We start from the raw sequence: 18,064 nt of genomic DNA, 5'->3' as shown, positions 1-18,064 counted from the left end.
ATGTTTTAGCGTTTCATACTGATCCCTATTTCCACAGAAGCGACGGTTCCTCCCAATGTTAGCAGATGAAGGTTTATATCAATTTTTAATACGTTCCAGGGTATGTAATTGATTCAACTTAAATCTAATGTAAATTGTTCTGGCTTTTTCACAGGGGAATTTTGATTATGTAAGTAAATCGAATCTCTCTCTTTTTCGAATACAATCCATACTCAGAGTAAGTTTTATAGTTTTGGTTGGTCTCGATAGTGTTGATCCAATCCCAATCATAAAGTTTTCATTTTACGTTAGATAAACCCAACATAAGATCCTCAATAGATGAATTTATGTTCACCAATGTACAATTCATTTGATTTTCAATTTCTACCGTAGATACAAGATTACCATCGCTCAAAGGATCATTGAAGTCTTCAAAAAGAGAGTTTCGAGGTGGGACCAAGATTTGGCATATGTAGTTTATGAGCAGAATATTCATTTCGTCCGTTTTTTGATTAATTATAACTTCCTAGCTGTACGTAATCTGTGAAACATAGGTCAGATCCATCATTGAAAAAGATATGCAATGCTCTTAAAACATCCATTCACTATAAAGTCGTTTCTACCTATAGGTCAGGGTCCTTTATGATGACCAGACTTTTATTAAGGACTGCTGATAGCACCACAAACATACTTTTATGCTTTCATCTCTAAAGTCAATCAATCAAGAGATACACAAATAGATTGCATTCAAATTATGAAAACGAGTTTTTCTTAAAACAATGCATTACTAATGGATTCTCATATTATTATAATTACCTCCAGAGGGAGAGCAATATCCCTGAGATGTTTTTAAGAGCAATCTTTACCACATCAATACATCTAAATAATGTATTTACTGAAACTTTCATGATACATTTTAATTTTCCCCTGCCCGGCACTATATAATGATGCAGGCACTCTCAAGTCGCTTGCTTTGCGTTGGCTAATGGTAGATTGGCATGAGCAATGCCATGCTGACCTAGTCTCAATTTGAAATCTCTTTGCATATGTGCTGGCAGGGTAACTCAGGCACAGCACGTTTGTCTTGAAAGCAAGGCAACTCAGAGCAACACATAGGTTTGAATCATGGTCCCACATTTAGAGACTAGACTCTGTTAATGAGCATTTTATAAAAGAGTCATTCATTAGTTAATGTGTAAAAGGAATGAACAAGGCATCTGGATCTGTTGATAAGATGTTAATCATGTACCAATGCTTCTAGATAAAGGTAAAAGAGGCGCTAGCCACTCAGTACATTAAATACATGCTACAGAGTTAAGTCTTGCCTAAACCAAGACAAAGTTGTTACATTACTATTATATTACAGGGTGTCCAGTACATTTCGGCTGCTTCCCTTGGAATCCCAGAAGCTCTCAAAAGAAGCTCTAAGGTCAGGAGCAAGATGCCTTATATAGAGAGCAAGCAACAGCCGAGCCAGAGGGCAGCCCTGTCGTTTCCCCCGCTGTATACATACAAGGGTGCTTTTAAGGGGAGCAAGGATAGCTCAGGGGAAACGTGTTTGTCTTGGATGCAAGACAATGCAACCTAGAATCCACTCGTTGGTCTTAAGCGCATTATAAAAGAACAATTATAATGATGAAAACCCCTTTTATGCATTGAATACTGTCCTAAAGTTGGAGGTCATTAAATTAAAAGTAATCTATTATATTCTGAGCTATAATTTCTTTGAATGTCTTATCTGAGTTTAATAACGGGTCTAATGTCCAGTGTCTACTGGGAGTAAGTAACCAAGTATCTCAATCTAAACAATGGCACCAGCTGGCTGCCTATATTGGCATGGCAAGAACGACATAGTGACACATATGAGGAAGTACAAAATAATGGATGCGGCTATAGCTTTTATGACTCTAAGAATAAAATATACGTTCCGGGTTTGTTGAATGGCCAGTGCACCAAGCCACGTATATTTGGACAGCACTATAGCTTTGGATCACTTTTTTGTGCAGGATTTATCAGTGAATTTAAGCGTACCAGCATCTAACAAGTTTGGGATTCGTTTCTAAAAAGCATTTCCAATCATCAAAATTAGGGCTGTTTTAAAATGCAATTGGGAATAATTAATTCAAGGTTAACCTTTACAGATCAGCCACCACATTCCTTGCAGGATCACCCTAGTTTGAACATCTTGCAACCCTGTGAACCTTCCTGCCAGCAGTGCCCCAAATACAGGAATGCTTTTCATATACATAGATGGATGCAGGCTCCTTTCATGCACTCATTTCTTGGCCTTGGAAAGTGATCTGCATCTCCTTAAGAAGCCAGATGTTTGTTTTGGAGGCTTTTTGGTTATTGGATATAAGAGTCCTCATCTTTTCTGCATTAGTCTGTTTACAATCCATGAAGCGATCTTCACCTCTTTTATCTTTATTGTTTATGAGCCGAATCAGATGTTATGATCGTTTTACTCTGTCCCATTTCCATTGACTGTGAGAACAGCATTTATATTTGTCCAGCTTCCCCTACTCACAGCTCCCTTCTCACCCCCAATCACACCACCAAGCACCCCACTATTCCCCGAAAGGGCATCCCCATGTACCTTGCTTACCTAATGCACATAACTTCCACATTAAACAAACTTTTCATTATTTACCATCTCTCATGCTACAAAGCAATGAAAAACAGAAATGGACTAAAAGCAAAGAAAGAGAAAAAGGGGAGCGATGCCAATACTTCCCAATTTGCAACCCTTATGCCAAGATTAAAAACAGGATCTAGTATCCTGGGTGGCAATACAACACTTTATTAATTAACTAGAGCTTTGTGTGTCCTTATATATATTTGTATGTATGGGATTTATAAAGCGCAAATCTAGATGGGGAGTAAAGGAGCACTGTAAATGGAGATGCACCAATAGGGTTAAATTAGGGCACAGTTGTAAAAGGGTTGCTAAGATGGGTACGGTGAGCCGAGGAGTGGAGATGTTAGGAACGCTAAATGCATGTACCCTCTTGTAGCCTGTGCAGAGACCATGCTCATGGTCTACCTATAGCAATCTTTCCCAGTATATAATACTACATCTAATCTATCCCTTGGGAAGCCAAAGCAATATGGCATTTCTTTTTGTGTGATCTCTCTAATAAGATGTGTCCCATTTCTCTGGTGGAAAAGCCACTCTGGCACTAACTGGTAGAAGGAAGAATAGTATGCTTAGCTGGGCATTGAGAAAAGCTGTTGAAACTAGTGTCCTGAATGTTTCTGTGTAGCCTGGAAATTTTCAGGTTGTATTATCCATTAATCAACATCAATTTAAACCAGCTGCTTGTTGAGGATGTCTTGCAAGAAAAATGACTTGTTTATTTAAAATGTTCAAGAAAATTATATGAAGCGTCCCAATTTTCTCTACCCTGGAATTTGGAATAATTGGTTTGTAATGTACCAGTTGAATTTCTTGAACCCATTTATTAAACACATTTCAGCATTGTCCTTATCACACGTTAGAAATATATATCCCAGGTTTATCCGCAGCTTTCTCATGCACTCCTAGATTTCGAACATTATTCCATTTTGGAATAGTGTTCAGTGTACTTAAAAAAAGACTGCACCAAATGTTCAACACGCATATCATTTCCCCACATTTTTCTAACTCCAGCCCTTGCTTAACAACATTCTACACCAGGCTAATGAGGGACAAATAATTCACTAGTCTTAGATATGGGTCCAGTTAAGAAGACGTTTATCTGAAGGTACTCATGGACATCTGATCTTAATAACAGTGTGAAAATCTCATAGCCTTTACCTTTCATAATCTACTCATTTTTAGCTATTTCCTAATGTATTACCTGAGTGCCCCCACCCCTAATTTGACTCCTCCCTCTCATCATATCTAGCACATTAGTCATAAGGAATGTTGATTTAAGTTGGTATTCAGAACCAGCTGTTTCTTCCTCAAAAAATCAATAGTGTTCATTTTTTGAGGAGGAAATACCCACATTAGTGTGGTATGGGGTGTGAAGGGCAATTTCCTGCAGCATCTGCATAGTCTGGCCACCTTCAAATACTTACCAAAGTACCTACTGGCGTCTCTATACCCATCCACACTCCTTCATACTACCCTTCTTATTTTGCCCTTACCTTTGTTATCTGTTCAGATAGAACTGGTAGCACAAGTCTGGCCCAACTGCAACCCATCATTAATCTGGACTGAGGCTTTCCAAATTTGACCCCAGAAAATCAACATAATCAAAGAACATATACAACTGGAACATGTTTTTAAAATGCCACCCAGGATGGCATATCTTATCAACCATCATCTGTGTCCTATAAGAGGTGTGCAAGGTTGCTACACAAAGGAGCAACACGATACACCAGGCACTTCATCACCAAATATATCTTATCATCACTGAATAAACAAAAACAACTTTACCAACGCATACCAATCCCATCCCTTACTTGGACAAGGGACCACATACTGTCCCAATGTGCATGGGATCTTGACCCTCAGACAATGTGGGTGCTGTTCCTAGGCTACAGCTTTTCTTTCGATTGGTCAGAAACACAGATGTTCCAAAGCACATTCCCTTTTGGATTTCTTTTCTGAGCCCGTGCAATTGAACATCAATACACTAACAATGAGTCCATATTGGCAGATGTATTCCTTCAGGAATGATTAGCAACACACAATTGACACGTTTAAATGCTATGCAACCAGTGTTGCTAACCTCTGTGGAATTCATGTTATAGGCATTATTCAATAAACAAGAATACACCAGGCCAGCTCCACGAAGGTCTAGAAGGCCAGCATATGAACCAGCCCAGACAGTTCATCATTATATTGTCATTTAAGACGCTAATAAAAAAGGATGTCACGTTCTCTCAGCCCTGTCAGTCACAACAGCTAACCGGTGACATCTGGTAAGATAAGACCAAGCAACCAGTTCTGCCTTGGGATCGGTGTAGGCTGGTCTTTTGTGTCCCAATGTTTGTTTCAATTGTATGACCCCACAATGAATGTTGCACCCATATGTGCACATATATATGTCCTTACTTCTGTGTTTAAAGGCAGTGCACTAGTATGGCTCTTGTGTACTGGCTGACAAGTTAATAGCGATAGATGAAATGGAAAATATGACCTAACATGCAATAATATTTTGGCTAACATCTCTCTCTCTCTCTCTCTCCCTCCCTCTCTCTCTCTCTCTCTCTCTCTCTCTCTCTCTCTCTCTCTCTCCCCCTCTCTCTCTCTCTCTCTCTCTATCTCACTCTGTGGAGGCTAGGAATGCTGTACTAGAACTGGGAGCTGAGGATGCAGAGGAAAAATCCCACCAGAACAATATCCGTGTGCCAGGGCTTTCTGAGGGAGCAGAGGGTGCAGATCCGACCGCCTATATTGAGAGCTTGATCCTTCAGGAAATTGGCCCCAGGAAGCTATCACAGGGCTTCGTAGTGGAAAGGGCCCATCACTCCCTCCAAAAGAAACTCCACAGCGGGTCATACCCTAGACCAATTATAGCCAGAATTCTAAACTTTAGAGACTGAGAAGTAATTCTTCAATTTTTAAAAGATGGGGCGAGATACAAAGAGGCTGTTATGACTCAGTTTTGCCCCACGATAACACTAGGGGTCTTGACACAACATCAGGAATGTGGCCAGGGTATAAGCTCCTTTAAAAATGGAAAAGGGCCCACCTGGACCCAGTCCTGGCGCCTTTGGCACCAGTCTCATAAGAAATGCTTAGGTGGTTCAGCACTATACTCTTGGTGATCCAACATGGCAGGCAGAGAGCTGGATAAACACCTACATGAAGTCCAGTGTTCAGGATGTGGCTGCATCCTTGGCCGGGCCGTCTGTATAAGCCTCGCCCTTCCAGCAATACGTGCTTTCTGTTGTTCTGCTTCCAAGCAGCAGCACGCACTCACCACCGCTCAGCATCCAAGACCCATCTGCTCTGGACTAGCTTACCTTGAACAGGAACGCCCGCTGCAATGACTCCCATGTTTTCACCAACCTGAACCAGCTTACCTTGATCAGGATCGCCGCTGCAACAAATGCAAGATCATCACTATCCAGATCAGCTTACCTGTGTAAGCGTCGCCCGATACAGCGGCCGTTCCATCTAGCACACGCTTACCTGAGTCAGTTCACACTGGGAAGGCGCACCATATCCATCTGCGATACGATCCAGAATGTAGCTCCACATCTGGTGCCTGAAAGACAAAAGAACAAGGTTAGTGAACATGGAAATTACTCGCTAACGCTCGTAATGAAAAGCTATACTTACCACGTCTCGATCCAATCAAGTTCTTCACACGTGTTGGTACCACAGCAACAGTAGTCACATGTGTTGGTACCGCAGCAAAAGTAGTCACATGTGTTAGTACCGCAGCAACAACTGTTAAAGGAAAAGGAGAAAGACATTAGTACAATAAAAACTGGCAGAGAAAAGACTCATAAAACACAACAAGTGAAAGGAACGTGGAGGTGAGAAAGACAATACAAGAAAGACTTATAAGATCAAAAACTAATACCTGAGAGGAGTCACAGCAGGTCTGGGCACCTTACACCACACGAAGATCCAGTGAAGTAACTGACAAACAGCGCCCCTGCTGAGTTAAGCAGGATGGAGAGCTCAACTTCACTATAAAGAAGGTAAGAAGTATTCCGAACAACAAAATCACGTACAAGGGCACAAAGGAGGCGTGTCTAAGGTTACAACAGTAGCTTGAACTTATCAGGGACCCTCTCATTGCAGCGTATACCTTCCTCTGCCAGGGGAACATAGTAGCAGGGAATCCAGATGCCTCAGCAGAAGTAGCCCTCCTGATGGACCAGCGCCCCAGTGAAAACAAGGTGAGCATAACAGAGGCAATTTAAAGGTCACTATATATCTGAATTATACACCTGCGGTCCAGAGGCCGAGGACTATGTTTGTATGCACCAAGGTGAGACTTAGGCAATTGGGACTTAAATACATACTTATGTACCCTGCTACGCTGAGAGTCCTAAATAACGGGTGATCACATTTCTTTGACAATCCGGATGCAACAAACACTGACAAAGGTGGTACTGATGCTCGGAAGACCAACAATGCCACTCTATAGGTCCCCTGTGGGGTTGTGGATTTATTTTCCTATTTTTTTCCCTGCTGGACTGGGCAGCTTGCCAATATGATTGGGATGTCTCAACTTGTGATAGCCGGCTGGTGTAGGGAACAGGCATGATTATTTGTTTTCTCCCCCTCTGTGAACAGGTTGACTCATGTGGCATGTTGACCCCAATCTTTTTTAGAGGATGCCAGGCTATGTTGGCTTTACACTGCAAATGGTTTAGTTACATCTGTAGGGGCAATGAATTGTTGCCCACTGGAGAACTCAGTTAACCCTACTTCTGGTTGATACCTAGTTCCAGCCTGTTGCTTTTTCTTTGCCTGCACACCCCATGACCATAGCAGGCCCCAGGGGTATGGGTGTTTATGTTGGGCAATGTTCAGTTTCTGCGGTTGGGATTTTGTTGTTATGTTTTTATTTACTTTGTGCTAGGCGGCCTAAAATGTGTTCCTACTGGAATGGAGGGGGCGTGCGATGGGTATGACTGTGTTACTCTTACAATCATGTTGTGCATGTTGTTCATGTGTGTGGGAGTGTGTTTCCTGAGACAGATGTGGGGTTACTTATGATTACTGTGTTGATCTATAGTGAAGGCCACATGGGGGTCTCTGTGGCAGTGCCAATTAGAACTCACCCATGACACACATTAAGGTGCTAACTTGGAATGTGCGGGGCCTAGGAACTTATATGCATAAGAATGGAGTAAAATCCTACCTACATCGGAGGAAGATACCTATAGATTTGCTCCAGGAGACCCACCCAATGGCGGAATATCAAGACACGATCATGAGCCACTGGGGAGGGGTAAGGTATGGTGCCCCTTACTGTAAGTCTACTAGAGGAATGTACACATGGATAGATGGGAAATTCCCATTTCATTTGCTGCACATGGAAAGAGACAGGAATGGACGATACTGTGGGACATTTTGACCCATTCCAATGTGCCCCACTGCATCCCTTTACAAATGGTGAAGGAAACAGCCCAAAATGGATGTGCTGACTCCAGTGCACGCCAAAATCTTGAAACTGTGTTTGGGTCACAACCAAGAAAAGGCTGCATATCCTCCACACACAATCGGGGGGGGGGCAGAATTCTCACTGCAGGAGCATCCCAGTGGGCTCTGCCACATTCAAGAAGGAGCAAAAGAATTGTGCTGAAAACCGAAATTGCCTTTACAATGTTAGCTTTGCAACCTTAAAAAGTGCTGTTTTGGTACTAGATCCATTCATTTCCATTGAATCATTGAGAGTAAAAGGGTATTGCAATGCCCAGGATAATCCAGTGTGGATCAGAGAAACCAGGCCTCATTGACTGACAGTTATATAAAATGTATCTTTGAAAAAGCAGCCCAGTAAACATTGTTTTCATGTTCCAAGTGAAAAACTCAGCTAAAATGGCAACAAGTAACAAAACCAGCTGTGCAGAGAGATAAACTCTAAACATAGGCAGGATACATGTATCCAGAATGCTAACAATCCCAGCACTCAAGGGAAGACCTAATGCTGAATAAACTGTTTATGTGCTGCAGAGGAAAATCTGATTTAAAGGACTGAGTTTAATGTGCTTTTTCAGGAATGAAGTGCAAAATTGTCTGTGTTGAGAGCATGTTTTTGTTTAAAGGTTTGATTCTTTAAAAAATGTCAAAGGATTGCTAATGTAAAAATCCACCTATAAACTGTGTTCATTTTATAAGTTTAAATGGAAGATAGGTGAAACTTAAAGTTAAGCCCAGCTGGGAGTTAATTAACTATTAAAAAAAAAAAAAAAAATTCTGCTTGACAGTCCTCAGCCTGGGAAAGGTTAACACTTCAGGTTGACACTTCACTGCTTGCAGGAAGGCCTAATTGCTGCTGGGAGGCCTCGCATACTCATAACAAAAGACCTCATTAGACATTCGTCTTTTGCCACAGGAGAAGACAATGGCAGGATGCACTCCAGGAGGAGACTTCTTATTGAACTTCAAAGGACTGGCCATTTGCTGACACTTGGGAAGCAAGAAAAAAAACGTACCTGTGATTTTGGTGATAATTTGCTTATTTTGCCACAGAACTTCATGACATTTAACTTGGCGGCAAGAATAAGTACACAAGGGAAAAGTACATACATGTAAATTTGAACTTATGCTAGCCATTTGAAGACTTGGTAGGATTTCTTTCTGCGTAAGGAACAAAAGTTATGCAAAAAGACTAATTGCACAGAAACCATTAATGCTGCAAATCTAATATTATGTACCCATGTTCTAGGGGTGATTGCACATACATGTACCAAATTAGGAATTGTTAGGCCAAACCTTTATGATTAAAAATTGCAAAATTCAACAGAATGACAACACCAGGTCCCACAGACTGGTTAATTGGATGTAAATGTGACCCACAAAATATGTAATTTATGTATCCAATTTTCATACAGGACATAAGTACATACATATGTATTTGTGGAAAAGTTAAATGTTGGTCCAAATAACTGTGGGAGGTTCCCAAGTCACATCATAAAATATGACAACCCTTTCTGTCATCCTACCAGCAAAAAGCAAGGCGGGAACTGTGCCTTTGACCAATCGTAGCCTTGTAGGTGTGGGTTGTAAGTCTGCCCCTACCATAAATTTAGTGATGTCATTTGGCAGGATAAATAAGGGAACCTCATAACACACACACACATTGATTCCTGACTCCATCCTGATTTCCATGTGGCACTCTGTTCCTGAATTCTTCATCTTGCTACTGATTCCAGATTTCTTTACCAAGCCAAGGCCTCAGCATCAAATCCAGAAACCATCCCAAAACTTAAAGGAAATAATTCTGATCCAGTCTGGCTTGCTACCACTAATGCTTGCCTGCTGAAACTCGCCATCCGACTGATCTACAGTGTCCAGCAACCAGAAGGGCCAATCCTATCCAATCCAGTCCAGTCTGAGGTGCCAGTCCAATTGACCTGAACCGCCCAGTTTATCCAATTCCGCCAGATGCACCCTGCTGTCTGTAGACCTGATCCGTGATGACCAGAGCCCTTGACGGTCCAATCTTAAATTACAGTGGACATTAAGTATCAATAGGAATCATAGTAAACCTTAGTATATTTGCCTTACCTTGTTCTATCCCCATCTCTCAATCATCCCATCTTTAACTTAAGAACCTATAATATTGTCAGAACCAATCTTGCAACTCTGTCCGTAATTCGTAGTGTTAGCGCTAATTATCTTCCTTTTGTTTTATTAGACCATAAGCCATTAGTGATTTGGATTAAATAAAGTAATTCTCATAAAGAAATCGGGATATCCACCACGTGAAGGGTTACGTGGCCAAGTACCTGTGGAGATTTGTGGGTGGCATTCTTCTTTTTCTTAGCCATTAATCTAGTTTCAGTAAAGTCAACCTGTCATTTTAAAACCGATTTTCTGTTTTTCTATGTTCTATTTTTCTAAAAACACCTCTCATTCAAACTTCCATAACTTCCTCAATTTAATAGCTAGAGACTTAATTTCAACTCTGACTTAAACCTAAGACCTTTAGCTACATCCCTACTGAAAAACCACATTTTGACCTGTTTTTCTTAAAAATCATATAGGGAAAATTAGGGGAGAATTTGCATTTTTGCAAAAGTTATACACATGTGATTTCCAATTCAAAGTATTTCCAAACTTCCATTCTGATCCAAAGTGTGTACTGTTGCTCATTTTATAGATTATGTTTGTTAGGCTCTTTTTCATGTTGCTCCCATGGAGATTTATATCAATTGAAGGATTTTTGCACACTTTTCATTTTTTTGCTCAGCCATTTTCAAATGTCGTTTTAAAAGTGTAAAATTTCCAAAACGTTTTTCTCTCTTGTTTGGGGAGGGAATATTGTATTCAAATCTTGTACACTGTTGTATATTCCTGAATACCTGCTGCTTACTTACATCTGTGTAGAATTGCTTATTTGTGAGTGGAGAAATTTGGAGGGGGAAATATTAACTTAAGTACTATCTTTTCAACAAGCCAAAACTGTTCTTTTCCTTGTGTTTTATATTCTGTGTTGCTATTAGTGAATTTGACTGCCTTACCTACTTTCTGATTTGTATTGTCACCATATTGGTGATTGCTGCCCCATATATATTAAAACATATGTTTGATTTGAATGAATTTTAAATACATGAATATTACCTTTACCAACCAGCCTGATTCCTGGTCCATTGTGACCTGGGGGTATTTTAAGAAGGGGTGTGATATGTGTGGTATATCACTCAGAATACTGAACCTATAGACACAATAAATAAGTAGTTCATTTGTGCATTGCATGCTAGGCTGAGACCCGGATGTGTTGCCTGATTGAAATCCTTAACAATACTTATTCCTGCAGGGTTATTTGGACCACACAGAAGTATGCATTGTGAATTCTTATTCTCCAAACCACATGATACCAACCCATATTCATAAATTGTGTAAATGCATTGCCCTGGGCAAGATGTTTTCTTTAAATGGGGTGACGATTTCAACTGTGTGCATGGTTCTATGCTCGATAGTGCCTCGTCCCCCTGAGGTGGCCCTTCCCCTGCTACTAATGCTCTTAATGCTGTGCTGTCAGATTTAGACCTGGTGGACACCTTGAGGGCACAGCACCCAGGCGTTAGAATGTATTCCTTTTACTCTTTCCCTCATAAGTTGCATTCAAGAATAGACTACTTTTTTGTTGGGACGGGACAGCTAGCTGAATCGGTAGGTGCATAATATATGGCCTGCCCAATGCCTGACCATTCTCCCCGAATAATTCAACGGGAAATTGTGGGCCCTATACCCCCTATCCCTATGTGGCGAATGCCAGCAGATGCCCTGGAGGATGCCCTCTTTGGAGAGAAGCTACAGGAAACCCTGATGCAATAGACAAGGCACTTACATTGATTTGCCTCCCAAAGCTTACTTGCAAAACACCTGAGAGCAATCGTCTCCCTGCTGAATTGTACAAGATGTACTGTTCCACCCTGGCCCCGACACTATTCAGAGGGCCTCATTACGAGTGAAGCGGAACGGGTTAACGGGCTCCGCTAAAGGAGGCGGACCCGTTAAACCCGTTCCGCCTCATTAAAAGCTCCCCTCGTGGGACCCGGTAAGTAACGCCTGGTCAAACCAGGCATCCTTACCGACTCCCGCGAGGGGAAGAGGGAGCAAACAACGGGCTGCTTGTAATCGTCCCGCTGTTTGCACCCTCTCGCATTGCCATTGAGCCCTATGGGGGCTCAGATAGGGAAGGGGAAGGTCCGGGCCTGGGTTCTTTGAGGGAGGAATTACTGGGCCCTCCAAACTCAGAAAGGCCCAGTAATTCCCCATTCTGGGAACCCGGACCTGGACCCGATTTCGGCGGCAGCCATGCCGCCAATAGCGGCATGGCTACCGCCAAAGTCGTAATGAGGCCCCTAGTCTTTGAGGAGGCATATGAAATGGGCCAGCATGAGAGAAACACTGGTGACACCTATTCCTAAGCCTGCGAAACTACCAGAAAGATGTGACTTCTACCATCCCTTGGCCATGCTGAACTGTGATTTGAAAATTCTTACGACTATATGGGCTTCCCGCCTAAGTAAACTTATTGGGTCCCTGATACATACAGACCAAACTCGGTTTGTGCCTGGCCATAATACCACCCTGAACCTTTGCCGATTACAGCATATTATTGATCAAACTACGTCACGCACTGAACGGTATGTAGTGGCATCTCTGTTTATTGGGAGTGGATGATTGCTGCACTAAGGGGCTTTGGGTTTGGGGAGAATTTTATTCGCTGGGTGACACTATTGTATACCTCCGCCAGGACTAGAGTGAAATCAGGCAGGCAGATATGAAATGTATGGAACATACAAAGGGGTACACGTCAGAATGCCTGCTCTCGCCTATGTTATACATACTGCCCCTGGAGCTGGATATTTAAGCCAGGAATATATGGAGGCAAGCATCAATGAATATGGAACAACGCACCTTATATCATGTACGCTGATGATTTCTTACTTTATTTCTGCAAACCACAGCACAATTTACCTGTTGTTCTGGATGTGTTGGACGAGTTTGCTACGTTGTCTAGGATCGCATTTTATAGACAGAAATCCTGTCTTTTTCCTTTGACAGGACTCTAAGAGGTAGACAAGATGATGCTGCCTGACTTGGGATTTCGCTGGGAGACACTCTCCTTTAAATATCTGGGGGTCCACATTGCGCACGCCCTGGCGACATGCACACTGGCAACACACTTAAGGTAGCGGAAGGTATAAATAAGTCTATGAACATTTGGTCGAGGTTGCTGTTCTCCCTCATGGGTAGGGCCGCCAATTGCTGTACACATTCACGAACATCCATTACTATATACACACTGCATTTTCCTGCTCCTTGGATGTTCTGTTGTGGGACTTCCTTTGGGCCCCGAGTCGGCACAGGCTGATGCTGAATGTTGTGTGCCTGCCTTACAAGGATGACGGGGTACAGCTGCCTAGGCTGGAACTCTATTATCTGGCTGCTCAGTTGAGCTTTGTTGCAAAATGGCTGTCAGATGATTCCACTTGTGAGTCTGAGTTACTCCAGTCTGGGGTGAGACCTGATCGGCTTAGAGAGGCTTTGTGGCTCCCGGATTGATGCATTGGTTCCCAGCCCTTACTTGTGAGACTGGGTCGGCAAATCTGGTCCAGAGCAGTAAAATTACTCTGTTTACTGCACCCCTATTCACCCAAAGTTCTGATGGTTGCTGATGTGTGCGTGAGTGTGAACAAACTGGGTGTTGCAAGGCGCTGGGAGAAATTGGGCTTATACACTTGGGGTGATATGTATGAGAACGGGATGTTTAGAGACTTGGATAGTTTGACACATCCTGAGGGCCTCTCTAGGGGCCAATTCTTAAGATATATGAAGGTGGCGAGGGTGGCTAGATGGAAATGGACTGGGTGGCCCGCTGAACCGGAGGATAATGCGCTTCTGGCCATGATATATGCTCTTGGAGAAGGTTGGAGACCTGTGTCTAGGCTATATCAATGTTTATTGAGGAGTGGAACTAGTACCAAAGGCACTAAGTTTTAAGAGCATTGGGAGGCTGATGTTGACTCAGATATAACTGATAAACAATGGGACCTGGCGCTGGGCTTTCTTAAAAATATATCCCGAAATGCAAGGTTTCAGCTGTACCAAGCTAATGCGCTTCAACGTACATGCATGACTCCCAGTAGATTGGCTAAATTTTGCACCAACCTGACACTAGCTTGTCCCTGGTACAATTGGGAGGGGGCTGGCCTAATGCACATGCCTTGGAAGTGTGTAAAGGCGCAGAGCTTTATGTGCCAAATTAAGCAGGCTTGCACGACAGCTGTCATTGCCAGATATTGCTGGAGCCCACTTGAATGTCTATTGGGTACATATCCTAGACCGAGCAAATACAAACATGTCACTACATTTAAGGATCTTGCATGTATAATAACAAATCATCGTCTGACTGTATGATGGAAACATAAGGGGGGTCCTCAATATGAGGCATGTCAAACTGAGTTTAAGACTTGGCGGGCAGCGGAAACGACAGCATGCAGGGTCGGACTGGGACAAGAAATAGGCCCGGACACCCAAAGAAAAGTGGCCCACCCCTCGCCTCAGAAAAGTGGCCCACCCCTCATTTAAAGCTGCCCTGATTAATGCAAGATCCCTAGCTGCGCACGCTCTGGACATTGCTGATCTTATCAAAACTCAGGAACTCGACTTCATCGCCATCACCGAGACCTGGCTGCACGCGGCTTCCGGCCCGGCACCCTCATTGGCCATCCCCACTGATTACTCCATCATCAGATGTGATCGCACCTCGAGAGGTGGAGGAATTGCTTTCATCGCTAGAAACTCATTAGGACTTAGAACCATCCCAAGCACTAAGGTGGAAACTGCAGAATTACTCTCTGTCAAGCTTGGACTCTCAGCTAACCAAACGGCTACCATCCACCTAATATACAGAGCCCCTGGTCCACCCACATCCTTTGTGGATGATATCTCTACGTTAGTACTCAACAATGCTAAATCCAACTCCCAACCATCATTCTTGGCGACCTCAATCTAGGACACCAAGACCCTAATGATCCTGTGGCCCTCGACCTAGCTAATACCTTAACAGATTTAGGTTTCACTCACCACATACAGGAACCCACCCACATTAAAGGGCGATCCCTTGACTGGTTTAGTGACACCAATTGCAATATTAGCGTAATCTCCAACGCCCCTTGCTTGTGGTCTGACCACCATGTCATCACTTTCAGCATTGAAGCAGCCCCACTACCCAGGCCTTTGGTCGCCCCAGCCACCCTCACTAGAAATAAAAAGAACATTACTACAGAAAAAATACTCCCCCTTATCCTTCCCACACTAAATAACGCTCCTGACATTTGCTCAGACCCCACCAACCTAGCCGACATGTATAACCAGTCACTGCTTGCAGCCATCAACTCTATCGCCCCGCTCAAACTGAGGAAACTCAAACAACGAGCACACCTTAACTCATGGTTTACTCCCCAGCTTAGAGTGTTACGCAAAGAGAAACGCTCAGCAGAGTCACGCTGGAGAAGTCACCACTCCGACGCCCACAAGGACAGTCTTCTGATAGCCACCCTTAACTATAAAGAAGCTGTACTCCAGGCAAAAAAAGATTTTTATAATAACCGCATTATGTCAGCCCAGTCCAATACTAAGGAACTCTTTAATATACTTAAGGAACTCGAGACACCTGCAGCCCCCCCTGACTCTTGCTCCAAAGACAACACCAATATTCAGTCAGCACTCCTGGGTAAAATTGCTACCCTCCAATCTAAAATCAGGGACAAACAGAAAACCCTACAGCTTGACCAACCACCGACCACACCTACACTTAATACACATTTAACCTATCCGCATAAACCTTTCTCCTTTTCCCCACTCACTACTCTCGAAGTACAAAACATCATAAACAATTTAAAACCTTCCAATTGCCAAGGCGACCCCTGCCCAGCACCTATTATCAAAGAAGCATCTCATGAGCTAGCCCCGTTCATTACAGCATTCATAAATGCCTCTTTCAAGACGGGTATTGTCCCCGACAACCTAAAGGATGCATGGGTTATCCCACTCCTCAAAAAACCCTCCCTTGACCCTAATATCCCAACTAACTTTAGACCTATCACTACGGTCCCATTCCTGCTCAAGATCCTGGACCGCGCAGCCTACCTGCAGATTCAGGATTACCTCAAACTAAACAATCTCCTGGGCTTAAGACAATCAGGGTTCCGCCCTAAACATGGCACGGAGTCAGCTCTGATCGACTTGAAAACTCAGATGGAGTCACTGAAGGACAATGGGAAGCTAGCTCTTCTCCTTCTGCTCGATCTCTCTGCGGCTTTTAATCTGGTCAACCACCAAATACTCTGCCAGCATCTCAAATCTGCAGCCCACTTCTCTGACTCTGCCAATGCCTGGATCCACTCATTCCTGAGCAATAGATCCATGAGGGTCTTCTCACCGCTGGCATCAGCGGATCCCTCCCCCATTCACTGTGGCGTTCCTCAAGGCTCGTGTGTATCCCCTATGTTGTATAACGTATTCACCAAGCCCCTCTTCGATGTGCTTGACTATCTGGGTGTCTCCTACACTAACTACGTGGACGACACCCAGATACTCATCCCTATCACAGGAGACTACACAGCTGACACCAAAGCCCTTAACGATGTTTACTCGGTCATCCAGGCCTGGATGGCACAGCACGAACTCTGCCTTAACGATGATAAGACTGAGCTGTTACTTTTAGGATCAAATCATCGGCTCAACAAACTAGACCAAACCTACAAGTCCTTCATTATTGACGGCAATGACATTAAAGTCTCCAAAGATACTAAGACGCTAGGGGTCTATCTTGACTCCTCACTTTCTCTGAACAGACAAATAAATGCAGTTAGGTCAGCTTTGGCCTATACCTGCAAACTTATCACTGCCTGTAGACCCTTCCTAAACTCCACCAACTGTATCACACTCGCCAGAACTCTTGTTATGGCCAAAATCGACTACTGTAGTGCTCTCTACCTAGGGACCAGTCAGTCTAACCTTAATAAATTGCAAACTGTACAAAATAATGCCTTAAGGAAAGCCTTAAACATCCCGAGACGCTCTCATATCTCCTCCGTCAGATTGGACTTACGCTGGCTCCCGGTAAAACAGAGAATTGCCCTGAAAACCCTAGCTTTGACTCATAAATGTCTGAACAACAACGCCCCACCTTACCTGTCCACTTGCTTCTCACGCCACACCTCCACTCGACCTACCAGAGCAGCCCAAACTCACAGCCTCATCGTGCCTAGATGCAAACTCCAAAAAGCTGGTGGGGTGAGCTTCCCCGTCCTGGCCTCCAAAATCTGGAACACCTTGCCCACACCTATCAGAATTGAACCATCATTCCACTCCTTCAAGAACAATGCTAAAACATGGCTGCTCTCCCAAGTCTCATGAGACCTTGACACAGTCCAGACTCCATGTGGGGTACAGAACTGAATATACATTTTCTCTCTGCTCTGTCCCTGTATTATACGCTGTTAATGGTACCCTTCGGTACATGTATATATGCTGTATATTTTTGTAACTCACTGTAACTACTGCTTTTTGTAACATGTTTAAGAGTATGTACATGTATATATGCTGTATATTTTTGTAACTTCTGTAACTACTGCTTTTTGTAACATGTTTAAGAGTACGTACATGTATATATGCTGTATATTTTTGTAACTTCTGTAACTACTGCTTTTTGTAACATGTTTAAGAGTATGCGCCCGGTTGCCCCTGGACCTGGTTTTTTTGCGCTTTATAAATAAAATAAAATCAAATCAAACCTCAAAAAAGTGGCCCTCAAACCATCATCCGTGAATCGCGTCAATTCACGACTTAACAGAAAATGCTACTTATGGAGGGTTCATGTGTCTGTTGCATGTTGTTATGTTTTGTGTAAACGCTTGAGAAAGTGATAACATTCCTTTTGTT

This window comes from Ambystoma mexicanum, chromosome 4q (assembly GCF_040938575.1).
Source record: "Ambystoma mexicanum isolate Mex_15411 chromosome 4q, UKY_AmexF1_1, whole genome shotgun sequence".
Lineage (NCBI taxonomy): Eukaryota > Metazoa > Chordata > Amphibia > Caudata > Ambystomatidae > Ambystoma > Ambystoma mexicanum.
Note: the sequence above shows the minus strand (reverse complement) of the source record.